Here is a 27,506-nt window from a genome sequence, read left to right as displayed (position 1 = left end):
TTGTTCAGAGAGCTACTCTGTGCAATGAAAGGGCAATTAAGCCTTTGTGGCCTGGGTTCTCAAACTGGGGCACAAATAATTCAGGTGTGGAACTCTGATGCCGGGGGTCAGGCAAAGCTACACAACAAAGGTGATATATCTTGTGGGGGGACATGTATTATCTTGAGGACTTGGGGGACAAAAGTAACATGGTTTTTCAATCAAAATAAAAAGAAATATACAAGAGAATGTAAAGTTCCAACACATTTTTGTTGATAAAACACAACCATTCATTTCTCTCTCCTCTTCTAGCCAGGGGTTCACTCTCCTAGACATAAGACATATTTTTTGAACAGTTTAAACAGCATTACTCTGGGTACTGTCTTCTCAATTTTTCTTTTGCGGTTTTTATTCTCCCATCATCAAAAGTTTTACTGTTCCCCTTGCCATGTCAAAAAACCATTTTATACCTTTTAAATGTAATCTGTGGTTTATGTTTATCAAACTTCACAAATGGAGGTTATTTAGAATTAAATTTCTAATAACGTGTTGTGCACGCTTTCATAATCCTTGCATTGATATATTCCTTATGGTCTAATTTACTCCCAGTCAGAAAAAAGAAAAGGTGACCACTCACCTAATGAGAAAACAGATGTTTCACTTTCGACATTAGAGGGATGATGGACCCAGTTACCTGTCTGACCCTGCAGTCTATTAATTTCCCACCCTGACCACAAGTAGACCCCTGCTATTCCACTGTTGGTGATTTCAACCACCATTACAAATGTCTCCTCACCTATTACAGACTGAGTGTATTCCTCCAAAATTTGTGCATAGAAGCCCTAACCCCCAGTATCCAGAATGTGATTATATTTGGACATAGGACCTTCGAAGGGGTGAATAAGTTAAAATGAGGCCTTTAGAGTGGTCCCCAATCCAATCTGACTGGTAAGCAGAGGGAATTTGTACACACAGAGAGACGACAAGGATGTGAGCACACCGAGGAAAGACCATGTGAGGACAGGGCAAGAAGGCAGCTGTTGGTAAGTAAGGGAGAGAGACCTCAAGAGAAACAAGCCCTGCTGGCACCTTGGTCTTGGACTTCCAGCCTCCAGAACTGTGAGAAAATAAATTTCTAATTTTTAAGCCACTTAACCTTTAGTATTTTGTTATCGCATCCTTAGCAAACTAATATACTACTATAAAAAACTAGCTTTAGTTCTTCAACTGTCTATAATTTTTGGTTTTCTTTTTTTTTTATATAAATTTATTTATTTTTATTTTATTATATATTTTTGGCTGTGTTGGGTCTTCGTTTCTGTGCAAGGGCTTTCTCCAGTTGCGGTGAGCGGGGGCCGCTCTTCATCGCGGTGCACGGGCCTCTCACTGTGGTGGCCTCTCCCATTGCGGAGCACAGGCTCCAGACGCGCAGGCTCAGTAGTTGTGGCTCACGGGCCCAGCCGCTCCGCGGCATGTGGGATCTTCCCAGACCAGGGCTCGAACCCGTGTCCCCTGCATTGGCAGGCAGACTCTCAACCACTGCGCCACCAGGGAAGCCCTTTGGTTTTCTTAAGTGCTAAGAAACAGAATAGTGTCTCCTCTGTTCCTCATTGAAAACTTTCTCTTAGCTCTCCATCTCTTGGTCATAGTCTCCAGAATGGCCCATTGTTGGCAAGTACTTGCGATCATCTTACTTATCAATGCATATTGCTATTGGGTAGAGGATCATCTTGTTCTAGGAGTTAATAATGATGTGTGTTTGCATTAAAAAAAACTGTACCCTTGCTTGTTTCTTAATTATGTTAATTTATTTCAACTCTATATTTCATTATAGAATTTTCTTATGTTTCTATAAATTAGAATAAGTATAAAAATATATTTCTTTTATTTCCACACGGATAGCTCCAAGTTTTTCTCACCAGTCCAATTTTTCTGAGTATATATATCTTTCAATGCACTTCTTTCTCCTCCCTTGGGCTGGGAAGACTTTTCATTTTAACTTTTACCAGTTAGAAGAAATTCATAACAATCACTGTAAAATTCCAACAGGAAGTGAAAATATAAGAGATATTAAACTCTATGGTTTGCAAAGTAACAGCAACTCTCATCTTTAGAGGAAAGGGGAAATTAAAAGCCCCAGTCAAAGCAAAGTTGAACAAGTCCTTTAGGCAAAAATTACAGGAAAGCCTATAGAATCAAAATCAAGATGAACCTTCGTAATACAGGAAGTCTGATCTGATGCACTCTGCATTCTTGTCTTGGAGCAGTTGACTGTAACCTTCAAATTACAGTGAATGAATTGCATCACAGAGGGAGTGGAGGGAGGTGGGAAGATTTAGGGGAAATGTCAGATTTGAGTGGGAGCTAAGAGCTTGTGATTGCAACCAAATGGAACTGGGATATACTGAAAGAAACCGGGAATTATATATTTTTTCTTAACTAAATACTTCTTGTGTTTTCCTTCCTGGGCTTGACTGGTATTTATTTTTCTCTGCTTATATCAAAGCAGCATGACATTCTCAATGGGGGGAAAAACAGAGTTTCTTATGGTTGTAATGGAAATATTTACTGGCCAACAGACAAGAACATGTTCCTCTAAGGGGAAGGCTGCATTTATCAAAGATTTGCTTGGATTTTGCCTTCCTTGCTGGGAACAGTTATTTACTCTTAATTAGCCCTAAATACAGTTGAGCAGCGGAAGGGCCTTATTTTAAAATCATCATTGCTGTTTTAAATCTGACTGCAGTAGAAAAGAATGACTGACAGTGATTAAAAGGGCAGTTGATGGGCACATACTAGAAATCATCGTCAATAATAAAATCTGACAACAGGAACAACATGTATTTTATGTTCCTATAAACATAGGTTTAGTGCAAGTAAGCCCACATAATAGTACTTGTGGCATGAGCTGAATTGCTCTGAATTTAATTTAGAACAACATAAAATTTCCAGTATCAGCTGCAGGGTACTAGCCTCGGTTTCAGCTCGGGGGCGGCATCTGTTTTGAGAACTAAAGCAACTTCTGAGGTTGTACTGCATCTTTTCCATTTAGAAGAACCTCATAAATATCTGGGATTCTCTGAAGGTGATTTCACCTTTCCAGAGTGTCAGATAGTACAGTCAATCTTCTCAGATGCTCTATGCGTCTCTCTTGATCACCCTCTCTCAGTCACACAGAGACAACCAGACACACACACACACACACACAAGCTCATGGCTAATTGAATCTCTTTTGTATTATTTCCTGCCTGTCAACCTAATACAAGTGGATTATCCTGAATATTCTTTGCCTTTGGCTACTTTGGGGAACAAGGAAAGAAACATTTCCAGCGGGGATGGGAGGAACTCAGTGATGGTGTTTCCATCCCTGTGCTCCTTTCTGAGTCCCTGGATCACCTAGCTGTAGCGTCTCTGGGGTGGGGTGGCAGAGGAAGTCTCCCCCTCGTTGCTACATTCATCCATGGTTGCTTCCTACCACCTTGAGCTGCGGCCAACATTGTAGCGTTTGACTTACATAACTTTTAAAAGCCTACATCACCGTTCACCGCCATTTTCCCCCAGCCACAACCTCAACGGGTTGGGAGGGTTCTCTGATCACAGCCACATGTCAATACTATTACCTCATCCCCTGACCTCTTTCCGTGTGCTAATGAGCAGAGGAAGTCCCTCTGCCTTTCAATCCCAAGGGATGCCCACATTTCCTATTCCAGGATGAGTGACATTTCTTTTAGTGGAAACAACCACCACGAGTCCCTCCCCCAGGTTTCTTATCAACGCAAACCTCAGCCTTGCAGTTTCTGGCAGTCTCGATCCAGTGGGAGCAAATGAATCCCCTATTATTTAAATCAGCCATTATTTAAATTAGATCTCTATTCAGGAAAGCTGATCTCATTCCCCCCCCCTACATCCTGCCTGCCTGGAGGAAGGGAACAGAGTGTTTCGGTGCTCTTCAACAATTTGCCAGCCTGAGCCCCTCAGACCAGCTTCCCTGAGATGGCCCCTAGCATAAAGTCTCTGATCCCACCAGGGTGAAGACCGGCATTTTTCTGGGCTGCGTTTTCATACTCTGACAAGGTTTGAGTAGAAATAAAATCATTCTTTTTCTTTTAGGAAGAATTAAAAGGTAAAATTTCTTTCTCAGAGACATTTTGCAAATACTGGTAATTTCCATGTGTGACTTTTGATGGTTGACTTTTAAGCCTTAGAGAAAAAAAAAGGAGCTGACCAGCTGGGAGACACTAACGTATCCTAGTTAACCAGAATAACCAAAAAAAACAAAAAAAACAAACAAACAAAAACAAAACCCTCAAATCCCCAATGTGAAAGTTTTTATCATAATAATGTTAGAGACCTGCTCTTTTCTACTTGAGGCAGGAAATCCCTACCCACAGGAAGTGTATGTGGAGATTTAAGTCAGACCTGCAACTCCATGCAAAAATAACCCCAGGCCATGCTTTCCCAAGAAAATGCAGGAATGGCAAATAAAATACAATTGCTATTTTGTAGAACAGCTTCCATAAGTCTCTCTTGGCCGTGGGGAAATGAGCAAGATATTCTTTGTGAAGTTCATACTGATTAAACCAAATGTGACCAAAGGAAATCTTATGTCTCTTCCATCTTTCTGTGCCCAGTCTCCAGTGGTTAAAACACGGCTGCAAATGGCCTAAAATATACAATCACTATAATTTCAGGGAGTGAAATGTCTGAAATGACCCTTTGGAGAAATTACAAGCTGAAATATATGACTTAAGTGAGAAACCAAGTCAGTAGAGGAAAGGGCTGTTTGGCAGTTACTAATGGAAGAAATTTATAGAACTCAGCTACCTGGTCTCACTTTGCAAAGTGGTCGGCAGTGAGGTCCCACTGGACTTCCCAGGGCTGTAGTAGATATAGGGCTGGCTGCTTATTCCTGATAAAGCAAATTGCTCTAACTTCCGGAGCTTTCCAAATTGTCAGTCTTGAAATCCAAGATGTTCAGTTCCCCAAAATTCCTGAGAGTAATGTAAAGAAACCATTCTCTATATTAGAAAGTTCAATGCTCTGATTTCCAACACAAAGGCGTGTGATTTGGGGTGTTACCCATTCTTGCTAACAGCTGGAAGAGCTCCCCTGACATTTCTTTTTCTTTTGTTTATTTAACGAATGTTAATTGGGATCTTACTATGTACCAGGCACTATTTTAGGTGCTGGAGAGATGTCAGTGAACTAAAGAAGAAAAAACTGTCTGCCCTTGAGGAGCTTACATTTTAGTTTCAGGAGAAAGACAACGATGGAGTAAACATCTGGCATGTCACCTGTTGATCACTACCATGGAGGATAAATGAAGCAGGAAAAGGGGATACAGAGTGGGGGGGTCAGATGAGCAGAGGCATGAACCGAGCAAGGAAGACAACAGTGGGAAAGTGGGTCTAGAAATATCATAAAATTAATATTAACTGTGTCTCTAGGATACCTCTAATCTCCATGCTGTTCCAACAAACAGAGGGGCTTAGAAACTCCCTTATAATAATAAGCAATGTTTATTGAGCCCTTAACATGTTCTAAGCATTCTTCTAAACACTCCCCATGCATTTTCTCCACCAATCCGTTCATCAGCACAATAACGCAGGATAAGAGAGGTCCAGGGAAGTTAGGTGATAAGTGCTGGACTTAGGACTTGAGCCCACTGCCTTTCCAATTGACACCAACATGAGAGAAACAATAACAGCTGTCACTTACTGGATACCTGCTACGTGCAGGCATTGTACTAAGTGTGCCTTGCACGTACTGTATTGAATAGATGTTCGGGTTGATACGGGAAAACTCCATCACACACACGTCCACAACCCCAGAGCTTTGTTTCTGATAACATACACTCTCTACCTTTGACGTAGGCTTCTAACAAGACCGCCCCTTCTATCAAAATTCTCTCAGCCCCATTACACAATCTGCCCAGCAAACCCTTCTATGTCATGCTCTACCTCTCTGGCCTCATCTCCTACCACCCTCCTTCAGCTCATACCACTCCAGCCTCAATGGCCTTTTCTCAGTTCCTGGAATATGCCAAACACACATGGGCCCCCAGGCCCTTGAACCAGCTGTTCCAGCTGCCTAGAACCCTTTTCCTCAGATACACATACAGCAGCTTTTTCACATCATTCAGTTCTCTACTCAAACATCATCTTATAGTGAGGCCTTCCCTTAGCAATGGATAGAAAACAGCACAGCGCTCTGCAGCTGGTCCACCACTTTCCATTTCCCTGATTCTGCCTCATTTTTGTTCACCATTTTTATCACCTCCTGATGTATTTTATGATTGTTTTTCATTGTCTGCCTTGCTTTATTAGAAGCCCTGTTTTGTTTACTTGTTTCCTCAGCAACTAGAACAATGCCTGGCATCTGATAGAAATTCAATACATATTTTTAATAAATTATTAAATCACAGGGACTGAACCTTATTGACAAGACCTGCGCATCCTGAAGACTATTGTTAGCTTAACCGATGAAAAAGGTGCAACACTTTCTATATCCATCATATTTTTCTAGATAAGGTTAATGTTCTTTACTGATAATACTATACAATTCCTTTGAGACCAGTGAAACAGAGAACCATTTCTTTGGGGTCCTGTCTTCAGAGTCCTCGCCAGGTAGAAGCTGGAGGTGTACCTAGGCCAGGAGCTTTCACTTCAGCATAGTCCCAGGCGTTTCTTTAGTTGACATTTGAAGAAAGAGTGATTAAGGAAGGAAGAATGGTATGAAAGACTTCAATGTCTGCAAAAGTAATTGTTCCTGATACTGTCTACAAGTTAGGAAGTTACACAAAAAGCCAGGGAAAAGATGTTAGTGTTTTGGATTAAGGTGATTATGGAACAGATAAGGAAAAGCAGATGAATTTGAGGTGTATTTTGTAAAGGGAACCAACAAGACTTGCTGAAGGGCTCAAAGAGAAGAAATGAGGGAAATGGAAAACACAAGGATGATTCTTAGGATTTTAGCTTGATGACAATATTTATCTAAATGGGAAAGACTGGAGAAGGATGGGGAATCAAGTTATGTTTTGAACTTGATATATTTGGAAAGCTTTTAAGACATCCAAGTGGACATGTGAAAGCTTAGGGTAAAGAGGTGGAACTGGAGTCAGTTTTGGAGCCATCAACACAAATATGATATTAAAACCCTATGAATGGGAAATTCCCTGGTGGACCAGTGGTTAGGACTCCAATTTCTCACTGCCAAGGGCACAGGTTCAATCCCTGGTCGGAGAACTAAAATCCCACAAGCCACCCGGCACGGCCAAAAAATAAATTAAAAAAAAAAAAAAAAAGCTATGAATGGATAGGTTTGTCTTGTGAGAGAGTTTAACATGAGAGAGAAATCCCAAGATAGAGCCGTCATGTACAGTCTTCCAATTCTAGGTCGTCAAATGCTTTAGCTTGGCTCGGTCTCAGTTTCTCTCTGTCTCTCTCTGTCTCACTCTTCTCTCTGAGGGTTGGCCCCTGGAGCCCAACCATCATGTTCTGAAGAAGCCCCGTCTTCTCAGCATCTTCTGCCAGATTTGTGAATAAGTGAGCCTTCAGATGATTCCAGCTCCCAGCTGATATCAAATAGAGCAGAGGTAGAAATGCTAGGCAGTGTTGAGTCCCCAATGGAGGCTGACCCACTCAGCCATTCAGTGGGCAGTGTAGAAAAAGCCAGTAAGGGAGTAAAACCAGGTTGTTCAGGGTTTTCCCCAGAAAGTACATCAGAGAGAGGGGCATGGAATCTAAGGGCGTATATAAGGTAGTGATTATAATAATGTATCTTGGCACAGACACTAAGAAGGGAAAACCAAACAGTGAGAAAGTGCAGAGGTCCCTGAGTCGGTGGTGTCGGTGAGGCTGAAAATATGCTACAGTTGAAGTTCTAAAAGTCTAGAAAAATCTGACACTCATAGTTTGATGTAAGATTTATGCATCATGGGTTGGCAGAATGGAGAAGGTTAGCTTAAGAGTTCTGGGTATTGTGTAAGGGAGCTACTGGGGATGGCAGGGTCCAGGGACTGTTGCTAAGAAGTCAACTAATTGGCATCAACAACCAGAGACAGAGACTTTTCACTCTATTTTGAGAACAGATTGTATTACTTCAAATGTAAAACTTTCGTATAAGAAAAATGGACCTGAAAAATCCTTTGAAAAGTTCCTCCTGAGAATTTTCTTTTCCAAGTACTATGAAAAATGACTGCAGTGTTTCTTATATTAAGGTTGATAATGATGTTAAATGTAAAAATAAATGAAAACCTGTTGGAAGTCTCTGGAACAGAACTAATACACCTGTAGCTGGCTTACATCATGAATCTCACTTTGTTTCTTGGTATTTGGCCTCAGATAAATTGCTGATCTCAGCCCGTGCTCTGCAGCCTTCTACTTGATGAGTTCTTGCCAGGACAGCTTGACAAATCTTGTAAAGACAAATACAGTGCCTGCCACTACTATAACTGAACTGGGGCTGGAAGTGCTAACTTCAGCACCGAATGTACTTCCTTGTTGGGTTTTTCTGTCATTCTCTTAGTTTCTTTGTTTTGCAGGAGTTGGAGGTCATGACTTTACAAGTATCCTTATTGATACATTTCCTGCATTTGGGAGGTAAATTGAAATATAGTTGTTCTATTGAGACACAATCTGGAAGAACCACATATTCATTTGCTGGTAAATGTGATTGCTGAACTGTGTTCCTTAGAATGTTTCTAAAAGACTCAGCAAAATGAAAAAGACTAGCATACCAGGTGATAGCTTATAAATATTATTTATTTCCAAACCAGAGGAGAAAGGGGATTATAGAGCTCATCTTTACTTCTGTTTCCTCTCTCCTTCTCTTTCCATTTTCTCATCCCAACACTCATATAATCAAACCACAGAATTTACTCCTTCCAACCTCCAAAATTAATAAATTACTCAATCTCTAGAATCCTGAGTTAGCCACTGTCCTATAGAACTTTATGTGATGATGGAAATGGTCTGTATCTGTGCTGTTCAATATGGTGGCCACTAGTCATATGTGCTTACTGAGAACTTGAAATGAAATGTTATCTTATTTAATTCCAATTAATTTAAATTTAAATTGCCATATGTGGTTCACAGCTACCTTTTTGGCCAGTGCAGCTAGATAATCAGTTCCATTCACTGAGTACTTACTCTGAGCAAAAAATAGAGTGGGAGAAGATGCAAAAGAAATCAAGCTTCTCTGCTGAGGAAATGTCCTAGGTATTTGTCTATCAAACAGAATTCCTAAAGTAGACAAGCTCCCTGGAACAGTACAAGAAGGACAGCCTATTTGCCAGCTATCATACAAATGAAAAATCTGATCCTCATACTTTGATGTAAGATTTAGGAAAAATGGATGGAAACGTTAACTAAGCCATAGCACCTTTGCTTGAAAAATGGGACACGTATCAGAAATGTTGCTGAAAATGTTGTTTTTTAAGTGTTGTAGCCAAGTTTTTTATGGCATAACAAACAACCCCCAAATCCGTATGATTTATAATAACATACATTTATTATTCTCACCCACAAGTGTGCAGATTAGCTGGAGTAGTTCTGTTTCCGCCTGCAGGTTGGGCTCAAGTCAGTTTCATGTGTCTCCCAGTGGGATCAGTGGCTTCTTGGAGGAAGCTGTTCTCAAGGCAAATGGTACAAAAGGACAAATGATGCCCCGCAAGCACATTTAAAGCCCCTGCTCATGTTACAGGCACTAACGTTCCATTGGCCAAAGCAAATAATATGGTTAACCTCAAAGTTGGTGAGGCAAGAATTTTTACTCCACCTACCTTACTGGAAGGCACAGTGAAGTCACTTGGCAAAAAGTATGGATGTATAATTTTTTGCTGGGGGAGGGTGAAGAGTTTGGAACAATAATAAAATCTATCACAAATACTTAGAACTCCATGGATTTGGTGAGGGTCATATTTTCTCGGGGAGTGAGTTAATTCTTTCCTTCAATCGGTAGATTCTCCCTCCTCCTGTCCTAACTTCCTCAGGTGGATTCAACTCTCCTTGGTAACAGCAAACACCAGACAGAGCACCCAAGGTGTCAAATTGCCCCAGTTTCCAGTAACCCAAGCTGAATCACGAAGGTACCAGGCAAGGAGAACCAGACTGGGGAAATCCGGGATCTACTTTCATGCAGCAACGACCATCACAGAGAGTAGGGGAGTCACCGTGGATTTGCCAAAACTCAGTTTAGTGATACTGACTATGACTATACAAGGAGAAGACACACAGGCTTGTTGTGTACAAGATATTGATAAGCTTACAGGCTCAATGCAATCTTTAAAATTTCAAATCCAAGTTCAATCCCTTGTCATCTCATTCTTTGTCAACTCCCCAGCCCCTCCTTAGACCTTCTCCCAAGACACGGTTAGTAGCCCATGCATAGCTCCTCTTATAATTAGTTTTCTTTGTTTGCATGAGAGTTTTTAAATCATTCACTCTTTCCTTTATCTATTCATTCAACAAATATTGAACAAGCATTGACTCTGTCTGGTGATGTTTTAAGATCTGGGGATACAGCAGTGAACAAAACAGAAAAATGTGTCTGTTCTCATAGAGTTTACATGCTGGTGGAGGAAAAAAATAACAGTAGACAACTGGACAAATAAACAAATAATACAATGTTTTAAAATGATAAAGCAACATAACAACATAAAGGGCTTGAGAATGACCGGAATGCTATCTCTTTCATATGGTGATGGGGAAGTTTGCTCTGAGGATACAACCTTTGAGAAAAGATATGAAGTAAGTGAGGAACAAAGAAAATGATAGAAAAAATATTCCAGTTAAAGGAAGCATCAACAGGACAGGGATGTGTGAGGCATGTTCAAGGAGCAGCTTGAAACATAATGTGAATGGAACGGAGACAGGTGGGGAGAGTAGGAAGTAATTAGGCTGGAGAGGGGTTGAGAACCAGATTACCTAGGACTTTGTAGGCTGGGAAATCCCTGGAACATTTTGAACAGAGGAACGATATGAATGTAAGTGTGTAGTGAGAAGACTTTGGAATATAACTCTGAATGAACTCTGGAGCACTGTGTTTGGTGTCTGCCTAATTCCATGTCAAACCAGCCTCTGTTCTCTGGGACCTGGATGCCAGGTGTGTACTTGCTTCAGCTTCACTCATCAGTTCTTGTGCTTCCACAAACGTAAACATTCTGTGCTCTCCCCTTATTAATCTCATGTATCTTCCAATATCTCCCTTGAATTCACTACCCCCTTTTTTTTCTGTTAACTCAATCTAATGCATATCCCACCTTCAATCCATTAGGATGGAAATCTGATCAAACCAGCAAACTTATACCCTTCATTGCACACATGTTTATTGTACACTTGCTGTGGGCAAGCTTCTGAACCAGGAACAAAGAAGGCTCAAATGTGAATTGAAATGGACCTGGCAGGTCAGGAATTTACAGCCTAATATGGAGTTTCCCAATTTTTCAAGTATGCAGACCTCTATTACCATAAAAATTCTCAATCTCCTGTTTAATAATACCTTAGTATATTTAATAGACATTCATTGAGAAACGATGTAATGACAAGAAGCTATTAAACATTCAATAACACATTTTATGCATTTCTTTTTTATTAATGTTATGACTTCTGCATAATATTACTACATTATAGGAAATGCATATCTGAAACACATTATCCCTTCAGTACAATAGAAGTAAGTATAGATTTGCCATCCCTTGCAATAATTCCACCTCCATCTTACACCTCTGGATCTTAAGAGAAGCACAGAACTGGAATAAAACCCAGCTGACCCCCAACTCCTTTGCTCTGACCATTCGGACAAAGCCTAATGCACAGGAATATGTTTGTAACTTCTGTTACAAAATCTCAGACTTTAAAGATGTCCCAAAGTAAATGCAAACTACCCATATGAGTACACATGATAGTGGCCTACAGGTGTCTGGGCTCTTGAATTAATTCCAAAAAGCGGGGGCAGGACCAACTAGATAATCTGCAGGGCCCAGTGCAAAATGAAATGCAGGGCCCCTCGTTCAAAATTTATTAAGCATTTCAAAATGGTGACAGCAGAGAATTAAACCAAGTGTGGGGAATTTCTGGACATGGGTCCTATTTGACCTACGAAGCCAGCCTTGACTGGGGGCCTGGTATACACCAAGACGTCTGCTGCACACAGTGGACTTTTATGCTCATCCAACAAAATCTGTCACCATTTAGCAACAGCGAATGTAATAGTGGCACCTACTACGTGCCAGGCATTCCTCTAAGTGCCTTGTGCGTTCTGTTGCGTTTAACTGATGAAATAGGTATTATCGTTATCCCCATTTTGCAAATACCGAAGCCCAGATAGGATTAGTAACTTAACAAGGTTGTGCAACTAGTAAAAGGGAGAACCAGGATTCCGTCCCATGTAGTCTGACTTCAGAAAGTAGGCGCTTAACTCCTAATGAGGTTCTCTTTCCCTAATGCTGTTCAGCTTGTTTTGAGAATTAAATAAGAAAATGTAGGCGAAATGCTTGTGAATTTCAGAGTCCACTATACATATTGAGCACCAACAATGTGCCACGCGTCGTTCTAAGCATATGGCAGCTCCTTTCAACTGCAAAACTGTCCTGTGGATATGCGCTGTTATTAACTGCATTTTAACACCGACGAAGTTACGGAAGAGTGACATTAGGTAACTATCCTAAGGATGCAGCAAGTGAGAGACTGAGCCAGGATTTCAACTGAAGGAAGGAGTAGAAAGTAAGAAGCAAAAAAAGAGGCATTGGTTATTTTATTTATATACATATATAATTTAGTTGTTATTAATATATAGTCGTAAGAATATTTTGTGCTTCCTTGTAGGAAGGTCCTGAAGGCATTATCTTTAAAATACTTCTTTTATCATGGAAAATGAATGAGAGATTATAGTTAGAGTCAGAAGACGTAATACAAGTGGGATCTTGCTTAAGTGGTATCCACATTTTATGGAAAAACAAGGAGCCCTTACCTTCTCTGGGTCTGCAATTTATGTCTTACTTTTTTATGATCTTGAAATTGATTCTCCAGTAGGATATAAATAAGGAAGCCGCTGTTTTTTTCCCAGTGTTCCTCCATTTTCACACTAATTAAATTGCCGTAAGAGTAACCATTAATCTTCCTCGGGTACCAGCCATCTTCTGCCCTTTGGTGTTGTGTGGAATTCCCACACTGTGCCAACACTATCTTGCAAAGCCAAACTCAGGGCCAAGAGTGGTTTGTGTGCAAAGAGATAAAGGCTAGTTCCTTGAGAAAAAGAATACCACAAATTCTTCCCATCTCCTGCCATGAAGTGTGAGTTATTTAATTTACCAAGATGGGGGCTGGAAACTAAACCCCCAGTGGATGTTTTCACTTTTATTGCTCATTAGAGAGTGTCGGTTAACTGTTGAACATTAGCTGTTAGAAGATAATGGAATTACCTTCCTCTAATACCTGGAGTGAGTATCACCCTACTCTTTACACCACTTCCAGCTTTCCCTAAAACCCCACTAGAGTGTTCGTGTTCATTCACCAAACAGTGATTGAGAACCTCTTCATGCTTTGTGGGAGAAACAGGAATTAAACCTTCAGGGTCTTTGGAGTCTAATGATGGAGCAAAGACACACATCTCCAGGCTTCCGATGAATATGCCAGAGGTACAAAGACAGTGCTATGGATATCTAGAGAGGAGAGAAATCCCTTTTACCAGAGGTTTCAAAAGGGAAGAATCACAAGCTGATCCGTGCAGCAGCTAGGAAATGAATACCTTCCATGTCTGCCTCACTTTTCTCAATTTTCCCAGCTCTTTCTCCATTTGAAGCTTAACTAAGCCCTTTCAAATCAGATTTCATCCATGCTCAAGAATCACTCATAATATGAAGGTATTTTACCTAACTTCTCCATGAGTCAGCTAATAGGAAGAGAAGGAGAAATCAAAGATCGTAGAGAGATTTGGCATTTTTTATTCCCAGGTCTCATGATGATGATGGTAGCTTGCCTCCAAGATGGCTGCCACCAACGACTTTCCTCCCTGTGGCTCATACAGTTTCCCCACTGAGAGACTCAGACTATTTCTGTCCTCCCCACTGAATCTGGGCTTTGGTAAACTGAACAATAAAATGAGGCAGAAGTGGTGTTCTGGGACTTTTTGATGCTAATTCAAAAGAAGCCTTGTATCTCCTACCTGGGTCTCCAGGAACACTCTGGGAATAAGGAGGCACCGTGTCAGAGGTCCAACTACAGGAGCCCACCATGCTGGAAAGGTCACTTCTGGGCACTTCCATGACTATTCACTTCGAGACCAGCCTCTCAGGCCTCTTAACCAGGGCACCACACGTGGGATTTCTATCTTGGTGTTTCCAGATCAGCCCAAATGCCAGCTGAATATGACTGAGTGACCTCAGTCAGCACCACGTGGAGAAGATGTGCCCCAGGAAGCCTCGTTTGAGTTCCTGATTGGCAAACTGGTGAGATATAATAAAGCGGTGGTTGTTCTAAGTCACTATACTTTGGGGTAAATGATCACAAGACAGTAAAAACCGGAAGAGTGATCAATCAGGTCTCTTGAATATTTTTGATGTCATCTTATGTTTACAAAACAGAGTAGACTTTACGTAACATGTAATTGATTCCCATATTTTACAGATGAGAAAACTGAAGTCTGAAGCATCAAAGAGCCATCCAGTTCTCCCTTTCAGGCTTTCTCTTTCATTGCTCTCTTCTTTCATTACTCTTGGATGTTCTCAGAATAAGTTAGAACATTTATTCATTTTAGTTTCGAATGTGAACAAATCTGAAATGTCTGGGAAGAGCAAATGTGGAGGAGTAGAAAAGATCTGCTAATTTATTTTGTAGCCCCGGTGCCTGATATAGTACTCCACATGGTTTTAGGCACTCGGTGAATTAGTGCTGAACAAAGGAATGAATGAATGAATGAATGAAACATCCTCTCTCTGTGCTAATGGAGAGTTCTGCAACAAGGCAACCCAATGTGTGTCTCACTTCATCACTTTATTTGAGTGAGTTCATCTGACTCACTGCTTTTTGACAGATTGACCCTCAGGGTGCTAACTAGAAAACTGGTGTTTGTGTCAGAATCCGTGACTCCATGGCGTGACTTTCTGGAGGTCAGAGGGTTTGTCCCTGACAGGATTCCAGATCCTGCACAGAAAATGGCTTTTCTTGGAGGTTACACCTCTCCTTATCATGTGTCCCACTGGCTCTCTATGTTACCTCTTATTTGGAAGCCTTATTTACACCTCTCCGTATCATGTGTCCCACTGGCTCTCTATGTTACCTCTTATTTGGAAGCCTGCTGGTAATAATTCAGACAGTAGTCACTCATTTTTTTCCTGTGAGTGAATTCATTCTTCATGATTGTTCTGTACCATCTTGGAATCCAGTTAGTTGTGTTAAAAAGCTGATGGTGACTCAGTGAAGGAAGGGGTCCGCTTTGTGTGTGTAACAACACATAGGCCTAAAAACGACAAAGATCCTGCTCATAGGGAACTTATTGAGAGGAACAAACTAATTTTGGATTCTGTTTCTCCTAGACAATCGGTCCTTTGGAGACTAAACCGCATGTACTGAAAGAAGCACACAATTGACTGGTCACTAAGCTTAGGAGGGCCTCTCTCCCAAGTCACCCTCAGAGACAAGAGAGCTCAAAGCTCATGTCCATTTACCCCACAAATCACACCACAGTGAAGCTTCAGAAACAGCAGTGCCCACAGCCTAGGGCAGGAATTTGGGTTTAGGGGTTGGGAAGGAGACAGTTCTTCGGCTAGACTTCATTGATTGGAGTCTCTTTCCACAAAAAGAGACCTTTGACCTTTTGACCTTTGTCACCCCTGGGAGCACTGAGTCTGCAGCTGTTGCATCTCCTGGGCTCTCCCCCAAGAACTGGAGCTCTGAAGGCCCCTTGTGAGTGGACAATGTGCTCTTATCCAAGAGGGATGGGATTGCCTCTTCACAGGGAAATGGTCCAGGGCCCTTGTCTTTCAGGGAAGTTACTGAACCACAGCCAAACCACAAAAATCAGCTGCTAAAATAGCCTCAAAAATTTTTCTTTTAAGGAATAAGTAAATAAATTAAAGGGACATTGAAGTTTTTAGAGCCAGGCTTCTATCCCAACTGAAATGCCCACCACCAAACCAATGGGAGGCTAGGAGAAGTGCCAGTCCTATGACCCTGAGGTGACACAGCTCACATTTGGGCCACGGCCTTGGCCAGCTGCTACCCACCTCCCAATGCCAGCCAGTGAAGACCACTTTTTTCCTTCATTAGGCAAGTATTTACTGAAATCAGGACTAAACACCAAACACAAGGCCTATGCTTTGGGAGATACACTTTGCATTAAGAACCAACCAGGTTGCTGACTTTATGGAGCTTAATAGTTTTGCGGAGGAAAGAGACATTAACCAAACAATCCCATGAACAATATAAACTTGTAACTGTGATAAGTGTTAGAAAGAGATTCAGTGCTCAACCACAGAAAGGGGATTAACCCAGTTAGGGAAGTCAGGGAAGTCTGCTTGGAGTAAGAAAAATTTGAGCTGAGCTTTCAGAAGAGCTGAATAGGATTTAGCTAGATGATAAGGGAGGAAGTGTTATTCCAGCCAGAAAAAGCAGTATATGCAAAGGTCCTGTGACAGACAGAACATGGCACATTTAAGGGACAAAACTGGCCAGAGAGGGTGGAGTGGAGTGGCAGGTAAAAGGGTGACCACGTAGAAACCCTGTAATGCACATTAGTAAGTTCTGTCTTCATGAATTGAATCTGGGGAAATGAGCATATGGGACATAATCAGATTATGGTTTGAAAAGATCAGGTGACCTGTTCATTGACATCAGCTGCTACTGTGCCCAGTGGAGCAGCTCCTGTCAGTTGACCATGAGGTTTGACCATGGGCTTCATTTCCTGGCCACACTGAGCCTCATTAGTCCCAAGTATACACTGCCCCTCCTCTATCTTCCACCACCTCCTGACACTTCTCTCCTTACTCTACTCCCAAACCCTCTCACCTGAGCAAACGTGCTGGTCAGCCAACTCCCTTCTAACCCCAACCTCTTCCTCAAATGTTCCCTTTAGCTCTTGGCCTGTAAATGAAACCCAGATGTCCTCGAAGGACGCAGCTGTCAATGTGGCTGCCTCAAGCTGATGTTCTTTAATCTCAAGTCCAGGAAGTGGGGTGGAAATCTCCCTTCCCCCCAAACACTACTTGCGGGCAAATCATCTTTAGCACTCTCCCACTCTCCAACCTTCAGGTCACTCTTTCCCCCTCACTAAGGATTTATTCCTGTCCGTTCTTTCTCTTCTCTCCCACATTTTCTTGGAAGAATCACCCAACACATTTGTCCTCATCCACATCACTATTCTACCTCAGCCTCTTGCTCTGGGAAGGTACTTATTATCAACTGCCTCTTCTACACCCTGTGGACTGGATCTCCAGCACACCCTGCCCCCATTTCCAAAGTGGATCCTATCATCTCCCCAGAAACTGCTCCTCCAGCCGTGCTTCTCATTTCAGTAAATGACACCCCTGATTAACCCTTACAGTTACTCCCGGCAAAGCTACACTGCCAAGTGGATGCTCTCAGGGATACATCACAGCTTCCGCTCTCATCCTGCACGTCCAAATCACCACCGTCTTGTTTCTTTGACTTCTAAACATAACACAAGTCCATCCACTTCTCCCCGTCTCTGCTGCTGCCAGCCTCATTCCAAAACACCATCATTTTTCACGTGACCCGTAGCATGGCAGCCAGCGCTCCATTCATAGGCACAAAATGTGTGATGACATCTTTTCCTTTGTCTTACAGCGAGGTGGGGATAGGAGGTGAGATAATGTCTCTAGCTATCCTTTGGGGAGAGGAGGCATTTGGGGTGCAAACTCATGGTTCTTCCAGCCAGATATTGTCTACAGGTAGACCCTTGGTTCATAATATAGCCTACCACAAAGGTGTCTCTTGTTCTTGCCATACTCTATTTCTTTTTCTCTTCTGGATATAACCTTGACCTCTATTCCAGGGGCAAATACACACAGGATCCCTGGAAAAGCCAAAGCCATTCTTCACACAAGGAATTGAGTAATAAATCCATATATAGTTGATGCTGGGGAAGGAAGTGTGTTGAGAATCCTGACTTACCCTCCTATTCCCAGCACCTCACCACTGTTGCCCAATCAAAGAGCAAGGTCATGCCCTGCCCAGACCGTGGATGTCACTCCAGGTACATGTTCTAACACTGTTCTTGTTCCTCTCCATCTGCCTCATTGCTTTTACCCTTCCCTCTTCCTGAAATCTCTGCCTCCTGATTTTCCTGGTTACACTGCCCTCACTCAGAAGCCCCACATCCTTCCTTGGGTCTATTTTTAAAGATTTCCAGGGTCTGTGGTGAGTGAGTGTCATTGTCTTCTCTGTTCCTGGGTAGAGGGAAGGGTGAGCTTCAGATCCTCAGAGTTGGGGAGGAAGAACATCTGGATTGCATTTTGTAACTTTCTCTGTGAATTTGCAAAGCAGACAAACTAAAAACAAGCAAAAAAAAAAATCTCCATTTTCCCAATGAAGATTAACGTCCTCCCCAAAACCTTGTTGACTCTTCCGTATTTATACCTCTCCTCCATGCTCCAATTTGAACTTATTTTGCTACAGAAATTTTGCCCGCATTATGATCCTGGGTTGTAAGACAACGCTTCTTCCCTTAACTGGACCAGGCTCATCCCCCAGACTCATCCTGCAGGTAGAGGGTGGTCCGTCCCTATGACCATGCCTCTCTCCTGCTGTCATACTTTTAATGTTTTCTCTTATGTGCCCCAAGTTCTTCCTCATGGGCACAGTCTTCTCCTTGGGGAAACTTCTCCCCCTTCTTCAAGCCTCAGCCTAAAATCTCTTCATTGGGGACATCTTCCCTATGTCCCCAGGGTTTCCTGATTGACCACGTTCGCAGCACTCTGTAGGGCATTCTTTTTCCACAGTGCAAACGAAAAATTTAAGGAAATTATTACTGAGGGACTGCTTATCATACGTCTCCTCTGTTAGACTGTTAACCCCTTCAGGGCAGAACCTCTGTCTTCTTCTGCGCCATATTCCCACATTAGTGCGCAATAATCTTAGTTAACTACTGAACACTTATTGCGTACCAGGTATTTTATACAAAGTAGCTCCTTTATTCCTCACAGCACTTCTGTAAGGTAACTTGCCTTATAGAGTAAGGAAAGTGAGCTACAGAGAAATCAACTTGTCCAAGATTGTACAGCTGCTACGGTGGAGCCAGGACTGGAAATCAGGAAGCCTGGCCAAAAAGATAGAGATTGTGTGGTGAAATGCACATATACCTCACTTTTAAAACTTCCATTTCTTTATGTCAAAATAAAATCGATAGTAGGGAGACCTGAGAGTTATGGAGTCCAATTATAGAGTTTTTAAATGGGTCGCTGAACGTGGAAATTTTCCCATCTATGTCTGATTTCTAGATGAATTGCAGTATTCTGAAACTGAAAACCAGTCTTCTTTTAAAATATAGCGCGTGGTCTCTCTCTCTCTCTCTCTCTCTCTCTCTCTCTCCCCTCTCTCTCTCTTGCACGCACGCGCATCTTTGGTTTTTACTTACCAATGTGTCCCATTGCTTTGGAAACAAGCTAAGTTAATAATTTGCTGAAGTAAAAACTTAGCTCCGTATGGGATAAAGATGGGCTTTTCTCAGCGGTGATCTGGGCAATATTTTAAACTCTTGATTGTAACCAACATCTTCTTATAGCTCAGAGATGCTCCTGAAAACACCTGTGTATGTGATTTTCCAAGATGAGACGGTGATATGAGTCAGTATACTTGCTACCAGGAACTTAGGAATTTAAGACTTGGCTGGGTCACTGGCCTCTGGGACATCCTTGGTCAGGTGACTTAGCCTCTACCAGCTCTGAGGGTGCAGTGGGAACCCAGCAGCCTCAGCCGGTTATTTTCACAATAATAAAAAAAGATTTTTCAACTCACTCTCATAGGAGGAGATGATAAGGACCTAGTGCTGGGTCAGATTGCCAAGGGGATTCCATGTCTGCCATTTAATAAGGGGCTCCAGGTCCCTTGGCCTCTTTAGACTAAGAAATGCATTTAAGTCATAAACATACGATTGATCATAGAAATTCAATGTCACTTCACCGCATATTGTTTCCTTCTTTCAGTGCAATAAGCCAAAAGGGAACATTAAATTCATCCTCACTGAATTTAAATCTCACAGAGAAATTCAGAGCATCCTTTGATGTCAGGAGGACATTGTTCTAAATAATTTTGTAAGAAAGCAGTGCTGGAGAGTTTTGTGAAAATGACAACTCAGGGGAGGAGTTCGTGAGCTGTGGCAGTCAGCCTTTACTTGAAGTAAAATGACACATATTAAAGAAGAGACAGGAAAGTTAGTGCTTTGAAGCAAGAACACATCACGTTCTTGGGACAGAACAGGAAAATGAATCAGGCCGATCACAGGGCAGGGTACTGAGGAGAGATTTTTTTTTTAGGGGCAAGACTTGTGAAGAGAGGGCTTCCATGGACCTCTTTTTGGCACTAGAAAGAGGGATAGAAAAAAATATATCTATTTTGGAAAATCAAGCAATCAGCTGCACTCCAGAGCCCCTAAAGGTATTTTAGGGTCAAAAATACAGTGTTTGGGGGTTTGTCACTGCTCTTCTCCTCAACACCACCTTTTCTTTCCACTCTGTCATCCTCTGATCATGTGTGTAAAAGCTAAATCTTTAGAATGGCCAATGGCTGTAAGCATAAAATAATCCATTTTTATGTGAATAATCTGGATGTCAGCCCCACTGTGGGACCTTTATGAAAGAATTAAATGTCTCTTGAAGTGCCACTTCAGAACCCCAGTCTCACCTCACTGTAACAGGCATGGAGTGTGGATGCTTGTTTTGAATGCAGATTACCTGAAGCCACTTGAAATTTACTGGATTAGAATTCCTAGGGGTGGAGCCCGGGAATCTGCATGTTAATCATTTACATTCCTCAGGTGATGCTTGTGCAGCCCTACTTTTGAGATAGGAAAGTGATGACAGATACCCTCCTTAGTTAATAAAATCAGCTATTTGACTTACTGTCATCAAACCATGAGTTACCCCCTGGTTTTCATGATAAACATCCTCCTATTGGATTTGCATTGTCTCTAGTGGTTTCCATTTGCCATGCATGGAATACAGCTCCCACCCACGTACCCCTGAGCCTCTTTCATCCTCTCTCTTAAACAACCAAGGTTCTTGGTCCCAGGCAAATTTGTTCTATGCACAATGGGCTGAAATGCAGTTTACACAATATATTTTACATTATTGATGTCTGAATCCCATCAATGGTGAGTATGAAAACATTAAAATCGCCCTACACTTTGAATCTCATTATAACTCTTTAATAGTTTAATAACTAATAATAATAACTAATAATAACATAATTCTATTCACTTTAAAATTATGAAGCTTAAAAATTCTTCTTTAATCTCTTTTCAACATGTTTGATATGCTTGGAGATTAAAATATATGACCTGCATAAAAGATAAGCTAAACCCCAACATAAATGGTCATGAGCCTCCAGGAAATGAATTTGGATAAAAAGAAGTAGTCTGGGCATTTATAACAGTTTTCATAGATATGGACTTGGTCTTTTTTCAAAAATTTTTTCTTTCATTTCTAGCTCCCTCTGACCTCTTTCCTTTACTGGGCAAATTTACTTCCTCACACTTTTGTATGAGATATGTACAAGTTTCCTTTCTTTGAACAATCAAAGCAATCTCTGTCATTTTAAAGCAACCTCTCAGCTGGAAATTTACTCTGGTTTCCAGGAAGACACTGTTAATTAGCGTACAAAGATTACTTAGAATAAAACCAGGCATATTTGAGTTTGTATCTGGCTTCCTTGATTAGATCAGGCAATACTTAAAATGAGGTTGTCATATAGTTTTAAAATGTATCTGATATACTCTGTCTATTAGGACATTATGCAGATGTAGGCTGGGCAGTTACTAATAATGTTGACAGTTGAAGAATAGGGAATTCAAATACTTACTGCAATCAATCATGTTAGGAGGAAATAAGTGTGTCACCTGGCTTCTTTGGGACCCATTTTGGCACCCCATAGAGCACCGATAAGCAGATAACATGATCACCTCTTTAGAGAAATCTCTCAAAGAGACACCAGGGGACATCCACCCAGTACACATGGCAAAACTCCTGAAAAGCATCTCCATGTTTTCCTCACATCAGAGCAGCTGCCCAAATCTCCACTTTATTCTCTCAAAACTCCCCAACTCCATCTCCCAAATCCCAAGCCATGTTGCCTTTTGCTTCTTGCCCCTTCCTCTCACCATTCCACGTTGTTTCCTCTCATAAATAACTCTCTGCCTCTTCTGGTGGAACCCAAGGTATGAGCATGATGGTGCAACTTTGGTAGAATTCAGTAGTTTGTATTTAGGTTCAAATGCTATGTTGAACTTTGAGTGGAACTAGAATTTTTTAAAACATCATGTAAACAAATTTTGGGGCTATTGTGAGAATAAGTCCTTGCTTTTGAAAGCCTGGTCTCTTACATTAAGAGATAAGAGGAGTTTTACTTTTCCCTGACAAATGTCAACAGAGGAGAGAGGGTCATCAACTGTTGCAAGTACTGTTCTGGTTTTAGTACCAAAACTAAGAACTCCTCATTCCCAGCAAACCAAGTCAAGCGATCACTCTAGAAGGAGGCTTCTGCCTCTCTCTAGGACAGCCTGATATAATGAGACCCCGAAGAGTAACCCAAAGATGAAATTAGAGCCTCCTCTTTCACTGGACAAGGCAAATCCATTGCTCCTAGGAGTCCCATGGGCTGCCCAGATTAATTCCTTCTGCTTGTCCCACCTGCCTTTTTTGTTTTAGCTGTCAATGTCACCTGCCTGGGATAATGGCTAAGCCAGGGACTCTTGCCTTCCTCCCAGACAGGGTCTTGGGCAACAGAAGGAGTAATAAAATTTCATTTTGCCTTACTTGGGATCCACCAAGTCTTACCCTAGTTTCAACAACTTAGCCTTATTTTCACCTAGGACTAGAAAATGTCACTAACAAGATTAAAACCACCATCATTACATGGCTACTTCCCTGCATGGATGAAACTAATCATTTTAGCCCTGAAGTAATTAATTTTCCTGAAGTAAATTAACCATCCCTGTCCTTATGAGAGGTTGCCAACACATAAATCGATATTGTCCTTTTTTTTTTTTTTTGGTAATTCTAATGATGTTACAATGATAGCTGTTTTCAATGTTAAAAATTACATTTCAGAGAAAGTCAGTTATGCCATACCCTTTCAAAATTCAAACTGATAGTACTGATGGATGGCCGGATTAATTTCTATTTCATCTTGCCTGACTGTGTTGGGTAGATGTGCTTAAGGGGTGGTCTGGCTCAGCTTCTACACACTCCCCCTGCTCCCAGCCCCCACTGATGGGCTCTATTCTGAGGCCTCTCTCTCTCTCTCTCTCTCTCTCTCTCTCTGAATGCAAGACCTTAGGGAATTTCCCTCACTGGTAACTTGTTACTGTTTATTAGGCCTCCTGAGGGCTGAGATCATTTGTCATTTTAGTGGTCAGAAGATTCCTGATTGAAGGGAGACTGGGCAAAGAAGAAATGTTAAAGTCTTACAAAAGTAAATCTTGTTGCTATTGTAAGTGCATTTCTTAGCTTCAAAAGACAAAAACCATACGAGGATAACTTAACGTATAACTTAACGAAGGCATCAATTTAAACCACATCTTTAATAGTTTTTTTTTCAAAGAAAGTATAATGGATGGCATTACGTTTCTTAATAATTATTCTGATGTATTTTGCATAATACATTTGATATACAGTATGAACTACATGAATCAGAATTTAACTGGAACCGAAATATAGGGGTTATGAGATCATTGTTCTCTTTTCGATTCCTTAGGAAAATGTCATCATAACCATAACCAATCCAAGTCTTCAAAACGAGTGGTCCAAAGACCACATGGCAATAGAGATAGACTTCTCAGGATAGAAATTCCAAACTCAGGATTAAAAATGGTTTCTATCACCCTATAAAGCTTAAACAGAACAGCCTTGGGAGCACTTTATGGAAAGCTAGTCATCAACCTAAATCTCTTGGTCTCCTTGGTAATTAGACCAGGAGGTCTGAGAAAGATGCTTCGCTCTCCGTTACGTGGCATCCCATTCCTGGCCCTCTGCTAAGCAAGGTCAAGCTGTTTGGGGGCATCTCCTGTCTCTCTAGGCTCCCTCCTTTGCTCCTTTGCATCAGTCAAGACTCTTCAGGTCTGACTTGCAACCAGTTCACACTGGCTGAAGCAAAAAGGGAGTTCATTGCAAGATGTAGGTAGAACTCCAAATGTAAAGAATTGTTGAGGACCTATGGAATACTGGGGGACCTTGGGATTTGAATTCAGCACACACTACTTTATGGGACTTCCCTGGTGGTCCAGTGGTTAAGACTCTGCACTCCCAATGCAGGGGACACAGGTTTGATCCCTGGTCAGGGAACTAAGATCCCACATACCACATAGCGTGGTGGAAAAAAACAAAACAAAATAAAACCACACACTACTTTATTTGGCTTGTTCTAAAGTTTTCATTTCTTCTACAAGGTTTCATCCTCCACAGTCACCAACAGGCCTTCTCCACGTGGGAGGGACATGGCAGCTGTCCACCCCAGGGATGCACTGGTCCAAGGTCCAAGAGGAGAGTGTGGTTGTAGTAGGAGAACCCAGAAAAAGACTCTAGGGGCCGTTTGTGTCATAGGTCCCTCCCTGAGCCAGTTACCAAGGTCAGAGGGATGGAGGTGATACCACAGGTAATCCTGTGGTCCTGTCCAACCCTCTTAAGGGTCTATTGCCAAGAAAGGGGGTGGGGGAAGGTGATGTGTAGACAAATGGTAATGGCTAATATGTACTATGTCCTGGGACTTCCCCTGGCAGTCCAGTGGTTAAAAGACTCCGTGTTTCCAGTGCAGGGGGTGCGCGTTCGATCCCTGGTCGGGGAACTAAGATCCTGCATCCCGCATGGCTAGGCCAAAAAAAAAAAAATTGCAGTTTACAATATGTACTATGTCTGTAAGTATGTTCCAGGCACTGTTATATTTGTTTTGAGTATATGACTTCCTTAGTCTTACAGCAAGGCTAAGCTGAAGGCTTGATTACTCTCACTATTATACAGAAGGGGGGAGAGTTAGAACAACATTTTGGTAACTTGCCTGACGTCACATAACTAGTGAATAGAAAGATTTAAAACGAGACTGGCTGACCCCAGATCTAACCACCCAACTACCATCATTCCAGCCAAATTTTCTCTCCTCCCTTTTCTCCCTTTTCTCTTCCTCTCTCCTTTGTAGGGTGACTGACAGATGGAAGGGCTTGGAAAGGGTTGGGAGCTGAGGTGAGGAGAATTCTCTGAAACCCCCTTTGCCCTGACTATAGCCCCAAACATTTGCTCTGGTCTTTCTCCACCTCATCTCGAAGTTTCTAGCGCTATTTTTTTCTGTTCAATTACCAGCTCCCAGCTGGAACCGAGAACTGGACTCAGATTTCTTAATCTGGACAGAGACAGTGTGTAATATTCTTCACTAAGGCAGAGAACAAAGGCCCAAGGAACGCCAGAAAACAATTTTACATGAAAACGTGTGGGGGAGGAAGGAAAGAAGGAAAAAGCAATAATATACAGAAATCTATTCAAAATGATGAAGCACTCATGTTTTATCAGATTACTGTCACACCTCAGGGCTAAATAACCACTAAAACATAATTTAAAGCTTGACTGTAAACTGTCTTCTCTGCTTCTCTCTTGATTTCATATTTATGAAAGAGTCTTGAAGACCCAATCCAAACACCATCCCTTCCACGTGGCTCCCCCTTCCTGCTTCCGCTAAAGACAGATAAGCTGGGGAGCTCCCTTCTCTGTGTTCGCCAAGTCTTGGTACAATCTGTCCTATTGTCTCAGCACTACCTGTCCCCTTATGCTTTCCTCCCATGAACAATTGTTATTTTCTTAAGAATAGTAACTGTACCTTGTGGATCTATATTTTCCCATCCTCGCTAATAATGCCCAGAACAAAGTAGTTCAATAAATATTAATTCACCCATCCCACTGGTCTCCCTTCAGCTCTTCTGGTACATTCTGCATTTTCCTGCCTTAAGGCATATGGGCTTGTTCTAACTGGCTGAGTGAATCTGTCAGATTCAGTGGGGTGCTTTCTGCTGAAAACAACTCGACTCTACCCCTTCTTTGCCTCTTCCAACCCACTGCTCAGAACCATTCTGAGCAACACCAAGATGAAATCTCAGGCAAGTCTTGCCATTTTTCTGTTTACTCTCAGGTAATAGATGGACTGTGTCTTTCAGAGGCAGGAGAAGGTTAAATCACTTGGTAAAAATCACAGAGCTAGTAAGAGATGGAGCTGGAACCAGCGTCCAGCTGTCCAAGCTCCAGGCTATTTCTCCTTTTGGCTTCCGTAATGATTTGTTAAGAAAAATCCCATGTTTGGGAGGGACCTGCCTGAAAAGTCAGTGCTTTTAGAGAAGGCTTTCAATTCTAACCAATCAAGAACCTGCCCTTTCAGACATTCCACCCGAAAACAGCAGATTACACTTTCTTCTCAAGTGTACATGGAACATTCTCCAGGATAGATCACATCTTGGGTAATAGATCAAGCCTCAGTAAATTTAAGAAAATTGAAATCATATCAGGCATCTTTTATGACCACAATGCTATGAGATTAGAGATCAGTTACAGGGAAAAAACATTAAAAACACAAACACATGGAGGCTAAACAATACGTTACTAAATAACCAAGAGATCACTGAAGAAATCAGAGGAAATCAAAAAACACCTAGAGACAAATGACAATGAAAACACGATGATCCAAAACCTATGGGATGCAGCAAAAGCAGTTCTAAGAGGGAAGTTTACAGCAATACAATCCTATCTCAATAAACAAGAAAAATCTCAAATAAACAATCTAACCTTACACCTAAAGGAACTAGAGAAAGAATAACAAACAAAATCCAAAGCTAGTAGAAGGAAAGAAATCATAAAGGTCAGAGCAGAAATAAATGAAATAGAAACAAAAAAAACAATAGCAAAGATCAATAAAACTAAAAGCTGGTTCTTTGAGAAGATAAACAAAACTGATAAACCTTTAGCCAAACTCATCAAGAAAAAGAGGGAGAGGACTCAAATCAATAAAATTAGAAATGTAAAAGGAGAAGTTATAACAGACGCTTCAGAAATACAAAGCACCATAAGAGACTACTACAAGCAACACTATGCCAATAAAATGGAAAACCTGGAAGAAGTGGACAAATTCTTAGAAAGGTATAACCTTCCAAGACTGAACCAGGAAGAAATAGAAAATGTGAACAGACCAATCACAAGTAATGAAATTGAAACTGATTAAAAATCTTCCCACAAACAAAAGTCCAGGACCACATGGCTTCACAGGTGAATTCTATCAAACATTTAGAGAAGAGCTAACACCCATCCTTCTCAAACTCTTGCAAAAAAT

This window comes from Balaenoptera acutorostrata, chromosome 8 (assembly GCF_949987535.1).
Source record: "Balaenoptera acutorostrata chromosome 8, mBalAcu1.1, whole genome shotgun sequence".
In the NCBI taxonomy this organism is placed as follows: Eukaryota; Metazoa; Chordata; class Mammalia; order Artiodactyla; family Balaenopteridae; genus Balaenoptera; species Balaenoptera acutorostrata.
Note: the sequence above shows the minus strand (reverse complement) of the source record.